The sequence below is a fragment of the Diabrotica virgifera genome, chromosome 2 (assembly GCF_917563875.1).
Source record: "Diabrotica virgifera virgifera chromosome 2, PGI_DIABVI_V3a".
Taxonomy (NCBI): domain Eukaryota; kingdom Metazoa; phylum Arthropoda; class Insecta; order Coleoptera; family Chrysomelidae; genus Diabrotica; species Diabrotica virgifera.
The window spans coordinates 112,451,205-112,466,895 of NC_065444.1; the positions used below are offsets into that span (position 1 = coordinate 112,451,205).

General features: G+C 30.6%; 1 protein-coding gene across 7 annotated transcripts in view; it reads right to left on the bottom strand.

Moving 5' to 3' along the window:
• Window positions 1-15,691, bottom strand: part of LOC126880180 (RNA-binding protein 26) — a 153,439-nt gene that overhangs the window by 135,899 nt on the left and 1,849 nt on the right. The window lies entirely within an intron of this gene.

A 15,691-nucleotide genomic window follows, 5' to 3' on the forward strand; every position in this document is an offset into this window, starting at 1 on the left:
GAAATCTAAATTCCTTACCAAAAATTATGCATTGCCCAGAGGGCGCCACATATGCCTTTCAGCACTCATTTATTACGTTCAATTTTTTTTATCCCTCACTCTGTATAATTTTGACATTAAAATTTTTATTTTCCTATTAGTTTTACTTAAAAAAGGTATACTTCTTTCATCTTCCTAAACTCAACCGTTTTCGAGATAAACGCATTTTAAATATGCGATACACCATCATTTTTAGCATAATATCATTGTAGTTACACCCAAAAAATAACTTAAAATTTATGAAAATAATAAATTTATTACCACATGGATAATTTTAACGGTATCTACCATAAAACCTTTTTACAATAATGTGGTAACCTTGTCGGACAATTTTCACGGGGCATATGCGCAGTCGGACGCGCCGAAGATGTCAATTTCCTGAAAATTTTTTATTTATTACCACAGATGTTATTTTTATTTTGTACTGTTTTTTTACATGTGTAATGCATATTGGACCCACTTGTCAGACAAAAATAATGGGGCGTTTTGGTACAATTTAAAAAAAAATAATTTTTATACATTTTTGACCTCATATTAAATTACGTATTTTTCGGCTCATATTACCCGTATGCGCGCCAATGGTGAATATTAAATTCTTAACTGTAGTTAAAAAATGTGCAATAACTACTTCTTAAAACTCACCAAATTTCATTTGCATATCTCAACTGGTTTTAAAGCAATAATTAAATCGTCAGTTTGTCAGAAAAACTTCAACACCCCCTATCTCGGAAACGATGCATTTGTGGACATACGTTTTTCTCGTAAAGCAAACTGACTTTATTTTGTCATGCACAATTACTCCTTATTGCCATACTTATTTAAAAACACACTTTGTCTATGAAAAACATGGCTAGTTTTTAAAGTCCTTAACTTTTTTATTATCCAACATAAACGAATGAATGAAAAAACTGAATGTTGAGAAGGAATGAGGCTATAGTTAGGTTTTAATTTTAGTATTTTATAGATGATAGAATATTCCACGGGGTGATGCGAACTTTGAGAAAAAACACAGTTTGATTCATACACTAGCTTTGCAATAAAAATTATGTGTGTACCGACAATATTACTACAGGGATATTGCTAAAGAATAAGGCGCTAATGTTAAAAAAAAAATCACTTAAATCGGACAAGAGGTTTATAAAATACAAACCATCAAAAATAACCCATTTTTAAGGTGGTTGATTAATTTTGGTCCAGAGTGTACATATACAGGGTGTTTGGTAAAGAATGGGTCATAGCTTAACCTTAGATTCCTGAGGTTAAAGTAGGTCGATATAAGCTAACTTACCTTAGTACGAAAGTTCATAATAACCGAAATACAAGGTGATAAAGTTAAACTTTTATTTTATTTATTCTTGAATATTTCCTAACAGGCATGGGATCATAACACGAAATTCGGTAAGCAGGGGTTTTTCGGGACAATAAATCTAAATTTGCCACCAAAAATGATATATTATCCAGAGGGCGCCACATACGCCTTTCAGCGCTCATTTAATAGGATCAATTGTTTTATTTCTCACTCTACATACCTTTTGAATCAACACTTTTATTCTCTTAACATTTATACTTAAAAAAGGTTACTATATTCTTCTCGTTAAACTCAACCGTTTTCGAGATAAACGCATTTTAAATCTGCGAGGCAATATAATTTTTTGCAAAATTGTGATCTGATATTTGCTTACATACTCCTTGAACAACGACAAACATCGTTCTGTAGTTTTTTTTTCCAATTAAAAAAAATTTCCGACACAAGTATCAGGTTATAAGTAGTTATATTCTAAATCAAAAAATCTAAGTGTCCGACAAAAATATTGGGTCAAATCCAAAGTCGGACAAAAAATTTAATTTTTATTAATAAACTGTCTTTTAAACAATACTGGGTTCGTGCAACCCTTACCTTTAAAACCATTTTTCCGACAACATTAGTAGGTTATAAGTAATTATATTCTTAATCAAAAAATCAGAGTGTCGGACAAAAATATTGGGGCAACTCGACAGTCGGACAAAAAATTTAATTTTTATTAGTAAAGTATACTTTCAAATTATGCTGGGTTCGTGCATCCCTTATCTTTACAACCATTTTTCCGACAAAAGTAGTAGGTTACAAGTAATTATATTCTTAAACAAAAAATGTAATTGTCTGACAAAAATGTTGGGGCAAACGAAGAGAAAACTTAATTCTTTTAGGCTATCGACGAGGAGGTATTATCAAAAAAAAAATTTAAAACAGTGTTTCTCGGTTACTTTTGAATCGATTTAGCTGAAAATTGGTACACACGCTAAGTAAAGCATTTAAAAGGGTATGACGAAGATCGGAACCCAAAATTTTCTTAAAAAATTTTCCGACAAGAAGGAAAATTTTAGAAAAAAAATTGTGATCTGATAATTTTTGTACATACTCCTTGAACAACGACAAACATCGTTCTGTATTTTTTTCTCGAATTAAAAAAAAATTTCAGCACATGTATCAGGTTATAAGTAGTTATATTCCAAATCAAAAAATGTAAGTGCCCGACCTAAATAGTGGGGCACATCCAAAGTCGGACAAAAATTTAATTTTTATTAATATACTTTTAAACTATTCTGGGGTCGTGCATCCCTTATCTTTACAACCACTTTTCCGACAAAAGTAGTAGGATACAAGTAATTATACTCTTAAACAAAAAATTTAATTGTCTGACAAAAATGTTGGGGCAAACGAACAGGAAACTTAATTCTTTTAGGCTATGGACGAGGAGGTATTATCCAAAAATATTTTAAAACAGTTTTTCTCGGTTATTTTTGAATCGATTTAGCTGAAAATTGGTACACACACTAAGTAAAACATTTAAAAGGGTATGACGTAGAGTTGTACCCAAAATTTTCCCAAAAAAATTTCGGACAAGAGGGAAAATTTTAGAAAAATTGTGATGTGATATTTGCGTACATACTCCTTGAACAACGACAAATATCGTTCTGTAGTTTTTTTTCTCGAAATAAAAAAAAATTTCCGACACAAGTATCAGGTTATAAGTAGTTATATTCCAAATCAAAAAATCTAAGTGTCCGACAAAAATATTGGGGCAAATCCAAAGTCGGACAAAAAATTTAATTTTTATTGATAAACCATACTTTTAAATTATGCTGGTTTCGTGTATCCCTTATCTTTACAACCATTTTTCCGACAAAGGTAGTAAGTTACAAGTAATTATATTCTTAAACAAAAAATGTAATTGTTTGACAAAAATCTTGGGGCAAACGAACAGAAAACTTAATTATTTTAGGCTATCGACGAGAAAGTAATATCAAAAAATTTTAAAAGAGTTTTCTCGGTTATTTTTGAATCGATTTAGCTCAAAATTGGTACACACATTAAGTAAAACATTTAAAAGGGTATGACGTAGAGCTGTACCCAAAATTTTCTTAAAAAATTTTCCGACAAGAGGGAAAATTTTAGAAAAATTGTGATCTGATATTTGCTTACATACTCCTTGAACAACGACAAACATCGTTCTGTAGTTTTTTTTTCTTGACAAAAAAAAAATTTCCGACACAAGTATCAGGTTATAAGTAGTTATATTCCAAATCAAAAAATCTAAGTGTCCGACAAAAATATTGGGGCAAATCCAAAGTCGGATAAAAAATTTAATGTTTATTAATAAACTATAATAAATATTAATAACTATAATAAATGATTGTGAGTAAGTCTGTGTTTCATTACTACATTTAATAAACTATACTTTTAAATCATGCTGGGTTCGTGCATCGCTTATATATTTACAACCATTTTCCCGACAAAGTAGTAAGTTACAAAGTAGTAAGTTAGTAAGTTTTCTGTTCGTTTGCCCCAAGATTTTTGTCAACCAATTACATTTTTTGTTTAAGAATATAATTACTTGTAACTTACTACCTTTGTCGGAAAAATGGTTGTAAAGATAAGGGATACACGAACCCAGCATAATTTAAAAGTATAGTTTATCAATAAAAATTAAATTTTTTGTCTGACTTTGGATTTGCCCCAATATTTTTGTCGGACACTTAGATTTTTTGATTTGGAAAATAACTACTTATAACCTGATACTTGTGTCGGAATTTTTTTTTTATTTCGAGAAAAAAAACTACAGAACGATATTTGTCGTTGTTCAAGGAGTATGTACGCAAATATCAGATCACAATTTTTCTAAAATTTTCCCTCTTGTCCGAAATTTTTTTGGGAAAATTTTGGGTACAGCTCTACGGCATACCCTTTTAAATGTTTTACTTAGTGTGTGTACCAATTTTCAGCTAAATCGATTCAAAAATAACCGAGAAAAACTGTTTTAAAATATTTTTGGATAATACCTCCTCGTCCATAGCCTAAAAGAATTAAGTTTCCTGTTCGTTTGCCCCAACATTTTTGTCAGACAATTAAATTTTTTGTTTAAGAGTATAATTACTTGTATCCTACTATTTTTGTCGGAAAAATGGTTGTAAAGATAAGGGTTGCACGAACCCAGAATAGTTTAAAAGTATAGTGTATTAATAAAAATTAAATTTTTTGTCCGACTTTGGATGTGCCCCACTATTTATGTCGGGCACTTAGATTTTTTGATTTGGAATATAACTACTTATAACCTGATACATGTGCTGACATTTTTTTTTTAATTCGAGAAAAAATACAGAACGATGTTTGTCGTTGTTCAAGGAGTATGTACACAAATTATCAGATCACAATTTTTCTAAAATTTTCCCTCTTGTCGGCAAATTTTTTAAGAAAATTTTGGATTCCGATCTACGTCATACCCTTTTAAATGCTTTATTTAGCGTGTGTACTAATTTTCAGCTAAATCGATTCAAAAGTAACCGAGAAACACTGTTTTAAATTTTTTTTTTTGATAATACCTCCTCGTCGATAGCCTAAAAGAAATAAGTTTTCTGTTCGTTTGCCCCAACATTTTTGTCAGACAATTACATTTTTTGTTTAAGAATATAATTACTTGTAACCTACTACTTTTGTCGGAAAAATGGTTGTAAAGATAAGGGATGCATGAACCCAGCATAATTTGAAAGTATACTTTACTAATAAAAATTAAATTTTTTGTCCGACTGTCGAGTTGCCCCAATATTTTTGTCCGACACTTTGATTTTTTGATTAAGAATATAATTACTTATAACCTACTAATGTTGTCGGAAACATGGTTTTAAAGGTAAGGGTTGCACGAACCCAGTATTGTTTAAAAGACAGTTTATTAATAAAAATTAAATTTTTTGTCCGACTTTGGATTTGACCCAATATTTTTGTCGGACACTTAGATTTTTTGATTTGGAATATAACTACTTATAACCTGATACTTGTGTCGGCAATTTTTTTTGAATTGAAAAAAAAAACTACAGAAGGATGTTTGTCGTTGTTCAAGGAGTATGTAAGCAAATATCAGATCACAATTTTTCTAAAATTTTCCCTCTTGTCGGAAAATTTTTTAAGAAAATTTTGGGTACAGCTCTACGTTATACCCTTTTAAACATTTTACTTAGTGTGTGTACCAATTTTGAGCTAAATCGATTCAAAAATAACCGAGATAACTCTTTTAAAATTTTTTGATATTACTTTCTCGTCGATAGCCTAAAAGAATTAAGTTTTCTGTTCGTTTGCCCCAAGATTTTTGTCAAACAATTACATTTTTTGTTTAAGAATATAATTACTTGTAGCTTACTACCTTTGTCGGAAAAATGGTTGTAAAAATAAGGGATACACGAACCCAGCATAATTTAAAAGTATAGTTTATCAACAAAAATTAAATTTTTTGTCTGACTTTGGATTTGCCCCAATATTTTTGTCGGACACTTAGATTTTTTGATTTGGAATATAACTACTTATAACCTGATACATGTGCTAAAATTTTTTTTTTAATTCGAGAAAAAAATACAGAACGATGTTTGTCGTTGTTCAAGGAGTATGTACACAAATTATCAGATCACAATTTTTCTAAAATTTTCCCTCTTGTCGGAAAATTTTTTAAGAAAATTTTGGGTTCCGATCTACGTCATACCCTTTTAAATGCTTTATTTAGCGTGTGTACTAATTTTCAGCTAAATCGATTCAAAAGTAACCGAGAAACACTGTTTTAAATTTTTTTTTTGATAATACCTCCTCGTTGATAGCCTAAAAGAATTAAGTTTTCTGTTCGTTTGCCCCAACATTTTTGTCAGACAATTACATTTTTTGTTTAAGAATATAATTACTTGTAACCCACTACTTTTGTCGGAAAAATGGTTGTAAAGATAAGGGATGCACGAACCCAGCATAATTTGAAAGTATACTTTACTAATAAAAATTAAAGTTTTTGTCCGACTGTCGAGTTGCCCCAATATTTTTGTCCGACACTTTGATTTTTTGATTAAGAATATAATTACTTATAACCTACTAATGTTGTCGGAAAAATGGTTTTAAAGGTAAGGGTTGCACGAACCCAGTATTGTTTAAAAGACAGTTTATTAATAAAAATTAAATTTTTTGTCCGACTTTGGATTTGACCCAATATTTTTGTCGGACACTTAGATTTTTTGATTTAGAATATAACTACTTATAACCTGATACTTGTGTCGGAAATTTTTTTTAATTGGAAAAAAAAAACTACAGAACGATGTTTGTCGTTGTTCAAGGAGTATGTACGCAAATATCAGATCACAATTTTTCTAAAATTTTCCCTCTTGTACGAAATTTTTTTGGAAAAATTTTGGGTACAGCTCTACGTCATACCCTTTTAAATGTTTTACTTAGTGTGTGTACCAATATTCAGCTAAATCGATTCAAAAATAACCGAGAAAAACTGTTTTAAAATATTTTTGGATAATACCTCCTCGTCCATAGCCTAAAAGAATTAAGTTTCCTGTTCGTTTGCCCCAACATTTTTGTCAGACAATTACATTTTTTGTTTAAGAGTATAATTACTTGTATCCTACTACTTTTGTCGGAAAAATGGTTGTAAAGATAAGGGATGCACGAATCCAGAATAATTTAAAAGTATAGTTTATTAATAAAAATTAAATTTTTTGTCCGACTTTGGATGTGCCCCACTATTTATGTCGGACACTTAGATTTTTTGATTTGGAATATAACTACTTATAACCTGATACATGTGCTGACATTTTTTTTTAATTCGAGAAAAAATACAGAACGATGTTTGTCGTTGTTCAAGGAGTATGTACATAAATTATCAGATCACAATTTTTCTAAAATTTTCCCTCTTGTCGGAAAATTTTTTAAGAAAATTTTGGGTTCCGATCTACGTCATACCCTTTTAAATGCTTTACTTAGCGTGTGTACTAATTTTCAGCTAAATCGATTCAAAAGTAACCGAGAAACACTGTTTTAAATTTTTTTTTTGATAATACCTCCTCGTCGATAGCCTAAAAGAAATAAGTTTTCTGTTCGTTTGCCCCAACATTTTTGTCAGACAATTACATTTTTTGTTTAAGAATATAATTACTTGTAACCTACTACTTTTGTCGGAAAAATGGTTGTAAAGATAAGGGATGCATGAACCCAGCATAATTTGAAAGTATACTTTACTAATAAAAATTAACTTTTTTGTCCGACTGTCGAGTTGCCCCAATATTTTTGTCCGACACTTTGATTTTTTGATTAAGAATATAATTACTTATAACCTACTAATGTTGTCGGAAAAATGGTTTTAAAGGTAAGGGTTGCACGAACCCAGTATTGTTTAAAAGACAGTTTATTAATAAAAATTAAATTTTTTGTCCGACTTTGGATTTGACCCAATATTTTTGTCGGACACTTAGATTTTTTGATTTGGAATATAACTACTTATAACCTGATACTTGTGTCGGCAATTTTTTTTGAATTGAAAAAAAAACTACAGAAGGATGTTTGTCGTTGTTCAAGGAGTATGTAAGCAAATATCAGATCACAATTTTTCTAAAATTTTCCCTCTTGTCGGAAAATTTTTTAAGAAAATTTTTGGGTACATCTCTACGTTATACCCTTTTAAATATTTTACTTAGTGGGTGTACCAATTTTGAGCTAAATCGATTTAAAAATAACCGAGATAACTCTTTTAAAAGTTTTTGATATTACTTTCTCGTCGATAGCCTAAAAGAATTAAGTTTTCTGTTCGTTTGCCCCAAGATTTTTGTCAAACAATTACATTTTTTGTTTAAGAATATGATTACTTGTAGCTTACTACCTTTGTCGGAAAAATGGTTGTAAAAATAAGGGATACACGAACCCAGCATAATTTAAAAGTATAGTTTATCAATAAAAATTAAATTTTTTGTCTGACTTTGGATTTGCCCCAATATTTTTGTCGGACACTTAGATTTTTTGACTTGGAATATAACTACTTATAACCTGATACATGTGCTGAAAATTTTTTGTTAATTCGAGAAAAAAATACAGAACGATGTTTGTCGTTGTTCAAGGAGTATGTACTCAAATTATCAGATCACAATTTTTCTAAAATTTTCCCTCTTGTCGGAAAATTTTTTAAGAAAATTTTGGGTTCCGATCTACGTCATACCCTTTTAAATGCTTTACTTAGCGTGTGTACCAATTTTCAGCTAAATCGATTCAAAAGTAACCGAGAAACACTGTTTTAAATTTTTTTTTTTGATAATACCTCCTCGTCGATAGCCTAAAAGAATTAAGTTTTCTGTTCGTTTGCCCCAACATTTTTGTCAGACAATTACATTTTTTGTTTAAGAATATAATTACTTGTAACCTACTACTTTTGTCGGAAAAATGGTTGTAAAGATAAGGGCTGCACGAACCCAGCATAATTTGAAAGTATACTTTACTAATAAAAATTAAATTTTTTGTCCGACTGTCGAGTTGCCCCAATATTTTTGTCCGACACTTTGATTTTTTGATTAAGAATATAATTACTTATAACCTACTAATGTTGTCGGAAAAATGGTTGTAAATAAAAAAATTTCAGGAAATTGACATCTTCGGCGCGTCCGACTGCGCATATGCCCCGTGAAAATTGTCCGACAAGGTTACCACATTATTGTAAAAATGTTTTATGGTAGATACCGTTAAAATTATCCATGTGGTAATAAATTTATTATTTTCATAAATTTGACATATTTAGCGTGTCCGACGCGTCATATGCCCCAATATTTTTGTCTGACAAAATTGTTTTCGTTGTTTATATGATAAAATCCATTGATTAAAATAGAATGACCAATGTGGTAATACATTTTTTTCTTGCATAAAATTGACAACTTCGTCACCGCTTGACAGACAAACGCCCCACTACCATAATGCGCCAAGCTCAAAATTTGTCCGACTCCACAAAAATAACAAGTACAAAAAGTTTCAACGGTGTGGTCATAAATAATAATTCTATATGCGGGCCCAAGGCCTATTATGAAATAATTTAAACAATAAAGTAAAAAAGAAGAAAACCTACATAAGCTAATAGGCAGATTAATTTTGAGATTTTCAGACAAAAAATAAATTCAAATTTACGTTTATACCAGTGATCAATATACTACCAATTATTGTTTACATAAGTAAAACAGTAATTAATAAAGGATCTGAACAACTACTGTTCTCTGTTCAGTATCATAGATGACAACTCTAATGAAAAATAGAGAACAAACTACAGCCTGGGAATGAATTTAATATTGATGCAAGAATGCTAGGAGTTGGTACTGGAAAAAGCAGTAAAATATGTTAGATTGGTGCCTATCTTAAACAAACTCCAAAAGGATGGTACCACATTACTTTCACTTTCAGAAATGGTCATCATTTGCAAGAACTAGGTCAAGTAAAACACTGTAGCAATTTGTGATTTGATTTAGTTGAAATAGGTTGTAAAATGCAAAATTATCAACTAAAGTATCAGTAGCAGTGTTACTAGTATTACTAAAGACACCTCTTTCATCATGGAACCATTCGCTATTTGGTAGATTGTAGTCTCCTGTTAGAATGAACTTATGTTTGGGAAAGTTGTTACAGACAGATTCTATACTAATACAATGATTCTCAGTATAGGCTGAATTAGCAGGAAGATTGTACCTAATATTCATTCAGAGTGAAAACTTTGACAAACAATTCCTGCAAGTGAACATGTGGTAATAGAATAGACCTAGATAAGTAACATTTTTTACTGCAATAAGGACTCATCTTCCAATTACTTTATCACTAATGAAGAGCGGTCCTTTCGGTATAAATTAAAATTTAAAAGTCCCAATTCGCCATTTTTGATACCATCACACAACCATGACTCAGTAAATATGAGCACATCATAGTCACTTGTAGCAACACTTTCTTCAAGTAGGTAGTAGCTTGATGGTAATTCGTCTGACATTAATAGACTCAGGTGTATAGTGATACACCCAAGTCTCATCACATGTCACTATATGCCAGCAGTCTTCGAGAAATTTCAACAAAAGAATGTTGAATTTCATTTAAATGCCTTGGAGCCCACCTTGCCGAAATTTTTCTAAACCCAAGTTTTGTTCTGATGATTAATTGGGACACTACCATAGTTTATTCCTACTGTTTGTTGAATTTGTGCTATGGTCAGTCAGTGATCTGTCACAATAAGGTCACTAATGGCATCAATAATTTCCCGAGTCATGCTTGTTTTTGGGTGTCATTGATGACTTTTGTTTTGCACAGCATCTCGTCCTTCAAGAACTTGTCTATGCCCAAATTTCACTTGTGTAGTGGACAGTGTTGATTCCCTATATTGATTTTTTAATCTTCGCCAATTTTCAGTGGGACCAATATTTTCTTTTGTAAAGAATTTGATGACAATACTTTGTGCAACTACACTACTTTCTCGCTCATCACAACAGTAACTGACTGCATGTCATTGGAGAACAGGCAGTAACGTGCAGTCACACATTAGACTATAATCTCCCACCACAGAACTTAGATGTATGAAATATGAAGTAAATTATTATCATCAACATCATTCGTTCCATAACCCTACACACTATAATGACAGTTAGTCACCTGTCACAATAAAGGGTTTTTCTAAACTTTTAAAAAATTTAGTCCATTCCCTTCGCACCTATTTTCAAATTTGGTCTATCATATATAGAATATACATTGTTATACAGGTATTTTTTTTCTAATATAATTTTAATCTACACACAATAAGTCATTCATCCTAGAAAAGTTTAGAAAGTATGTGATTTTTTTTAGAAATATGGCAGCTCCAGCAATCCGTTCATCTCTATCTTGTGTATTAAAATTACTAACAGAAAGATCATATTACAGATCTAGTATTATACTGTAAAATTACGAAAATTGCAATATAAGACTTTGATTTACATATTTATTTTAAGTTATTCTAAGAAATTTTGATCTGGTGAGAATTGAAAGTATTTTTTTAAATATTTTTAATCATGTGTGACATAAAATTCACGATTTCTTGATTTATATTTTGTGTGCCTTCATACTGGCATCTATATGTTGGTATATTTTTAATTCCACTGTACATACAAGACCACACAAAACAAATCTCAAAAATTACCAAAAAACAGGAATACTTACAAATAAGTATACTAGAATCAATCCAATAACTCAAGCAAAAAGCTAAGGAATATTGACAGTGTTGGTTAGGTTAGGTGTTGGAAAGGAAGGTAGAGGTCTCGTCATTTGGGAAGGCACTAGTTTGCATATTACGGCGCATCTAAAAATGGTCTAAGAACCGTCTTTAAAGTTGGTGATTGGTTAGTAACATTGAAATTTTACTACTGAGTATTGAAATTATTTTTAATGATAAGGTGACTTAGGAAGAAATTTAAATTTTGACTTCTAGACAAGTGCAATAATAGAATAATTATAGAATGAACCAAAAGTCTGGAAACTTCTAATTATCTCTGAAATGGATGATCCGAATTGTACAAAAACCGGGATAGGTATGCCTAATTTGCAATATGGAGATTTCAAATTTGATGCTTGCAATGTTGTCAGATTTACCATTTTTCTGATATTAATTAATTTATCTAGTCACAAATGTCTTAAATAATTAAAACTTCCCAGTGCCAAATAGTTTTAAGTAAAATTGTAAAAGTAAAATGTAGTAAAATTCACACTGGTATGGATATGTAAACATTACTAGAATGTCATTCTACTTGACAATTTCATCATTAACTTTAACGAGATGGCTTTTGAATATTCTTGGATAACTGTTATTTGTATAATTGCAAATTATTAATACAGTTAATAAATTTGATTATTTCATTTATAGGATATTCTGGCCAATAGAAAGCTACAGAAATAAAAATGAAAGTGATAATTTTTGATAATATCCCGTCGTCAAGTATACTACGTCAGATGCCCTTCGTTGCTACGAAAAAATACATTCAGTGACATTAATGACAATTACTGTTTTAAAACTTATAAAAGTGATGACTTTCAACCGTCAAATATTTATTACAACTGTGTGTTGAACTGTAGTAATTTGTATTTAAATAAATAAATTACAATAAAATTTTGGTTTTGAACAGTTTCATCCATGAAATAGTCGCAGCAAATTGCACTCGATCTCTAAAATTATTATCGAATTGTTTCCCTCGTGCCACTTTCGACATAATTTCACTCCCCTTCGGGTCGTGAAATTAAAACTGTCCAAGTGTCACTCAGGAAAAATTCCGATAATTTTAGAGCTCCTGTGCAATTACTACTGATAATTTTTTCACTCATTATGTATTCAGTGATTGTAATAATTTATATGTACAACAAAAACTAATACTCAATCGAGAAAAGAGGAAAAGTGTTAAAGTGACTTTTTAATAATATATTGTTACTATCGAACGCTTACAATTTTGAGCATCTTTAACAAAAAAATACTTGGATCACAGAATATATCCTGATGTATTCCTTGCTTGGATCTTCCATAAATAATAAACAATAAATAACTTTTTATTAAGTTCACGTCTTAAATCAATTATTTATCAAATACACTCTCAATATTATTTAATCAACAACTCAAAATATTCCCGATGCCATGTCAAATATTTAAAACTGTCACTGTGTCTTGTCATCATATTCTATTTGACTCAGTGCGATGTATGACAAAGATAGCAAATGTTCGATTTGTAAAATATCACCACAGACATGGTGTCCATTTTTTTCGAATCCTGAAAAAACTAATAAATATTTTTATAAAATTTAAACGCAGAATGAAAGACTAAATTATTATCGAGAGCCGAAGGTCCCTTAGAATAAATAAAAAGTTTCTTTTGAATAAGATATTTGAAATTAAAAATCACACTATATTTTCACTTAATTTTTCACCCCTGTAATTTATTAAAATAAACATAGAAGTTTTCAGGGATTTCGGCCCTCGGTAAGAACGTAATCTTTCATTCTGCGTTTAAATTTTCCAAAAATACTATTATTTTTCTCAGGATTCGAAAAAATGATTCCCCATTTGAATAGAATTGCAGCCAAAAATATGTACTCATCCCCTTAACATTAATTAATAAAACCAAAACAGCTTGACATTTGAAAGTCAACCCCAAATATTTGTGAATCAGTGTTATTAGCGGAATAAGGTTGTAACCATCATTTCTGCTATACTGGTATGCAATTGGTCGCAGAAAACCACCTGATTTCATTTTTATCAGAGTGTTCAAGTAGAGCCGCAGCGAATAAGGTTGTAACATCATTAGAAATATTAGACATGACGGATGAAGCATGTGTTAATTGTGAGTGTGGCCACAGAAAAGCAATTAATATAAATCACGAAAAAAAAATTAGGCTTACTGAGTGGAAGGAAAATTAAAGAAAAGCATAAACATAAAATAAAAGCAATCCATAATATGGGTACAATCGAGGGTTTTATGTACATGAAATTGTAGCAAAAAGAGATTAAGCTGAACAAGCATCCTGCCTACTGAAGTATATTAATAACTTTAAGCCCATAGAACTGGCTAATTGGCACTGCCAAAGCCATTTTTCAAGAAAAAAAAAGCCCATAGAAAAAACAGACAGAAAATTAATGTATACCAATGTCAGACCGATGTATAAGATAAAATAATAACTGGCGTAGTATTGCAATATACCAGAACCTGGTCACTGTGAGTTATTTTACATCTGTGGAGCCAAAATTTTTAATCAGAGGACACACCTTCTTACCCTGCAATAGGGATTTCGCCCTTATTGAGCGGAAGAAAAAAACAGCAACAGTATATCATCCAAAAGATTGGATTGAAGCTATAGCCAATGCAAGACCCTCCAAGCTATTTATTGTGTGTTTTCCTGAGAGGACTGATTTTAAAGGCTTAGTCCAACTATAGTTGAGTCAGCTTTACTGAAAAACAGGACGAAAATAACTGAAGCAGTTTGTTACAAAATTACCAGTGATGATCCTACAAATCTATTATGTCGAGAAAGCCACAATGCATTCTGACCTTGAATTACTCGAGAGTAGTCCAAAGGTCCAAATTCTTCGCTAAAAAAAAGAGAAGTTAGAAATCGTTTTTGTCACCAGTTGCCATTCCAATTGAAAGTCTTCCTGTGTTTTATAAGAATCCTTTGCCAGTAAAGAAAGAAAAAAAAAACAACTTAGTGGATATGTCTGCTTATATTCCTAATCCAGAATATAGGGAATTTTATTTAAACTTGCCTTCAACGGAAAACTAACTAAAGATCTTTTTTTTTTTCATCTTATTCCCTTACGTTTCAACACGAAATTTTAAACGATTGTAACCAACGCATTTTGACAAATTTCAGTGACGTTACAACCTTGTTCCACTAAACTGATTTTCTATCACAGTTTATAGTCTTAATTTTTTATATATAAAAGTTATCCTCTCAAAAATCTTTTTGTTTTTCTCATCCAGCAATAAAAAGTACATTTTTGATCTTAAATTTGATTACACGCGAAAAAAATGTTTGTCGCCAAAACATGTTTTTGTGGGTTACAACCTTATTCGGGGTGGCCATTCATTTATTGAAAAGTTTTTTGTAAAATAAATTATATTAATAACTAAGGCTGATAGTTGTCCTATGTATTTTTAAAAGCTCCTCAAAGATGGTTTTTAGTGAAAAAGAGTGAATTACTTTTTTAATGATAAGTGGCAACACTACAAAAAAATTGTACAGCACTTTAAGGAAATTGGATGAGTAAAAGTTGGAATTTGAACATTTGTTCTCTCTGTAGCTTTGCATAAGAGTTCATTTAAACCCTACAAAATTCAGTTGTTAAAGAGTTTAATGAAGATGAGTACGACCTTAGATTACATTTTAGCGAGGTAATGATGAATAAAATTGTAACTGATAAGAACTTTGTTAACAAAATATGTTTTTCTGAAGAAGCAATAGTACCTACACTGTGTGGGAATGTAAATCGCCAAAATTTAAGGGTAGGTACTCAAATAATTAGGCTATTTTTATAGAAGTAAGAAGCAATAACTCAACGTGCGTAACTCTAACAAGAGTGTGCCTTACTAGTAATTTTGTACACGCTTGACTAAGACACGAGTGATTATTAAATTTTAATCCTTAAATTTTTTAAGCACTTGCAAAGCTGGTATTTGTATAGAAACATATAAATACCTAAACAGTCATACCTAAACACCTTTTTTATTGCCTAGCCGTTGTTAAGTCATTGTAAAATGATATTTATTTATCTAATGACTTAAGGTCAGAACCATTGAGAATTGACACAAATTGAATTTTGTTGAATTATCATAGTTTTGT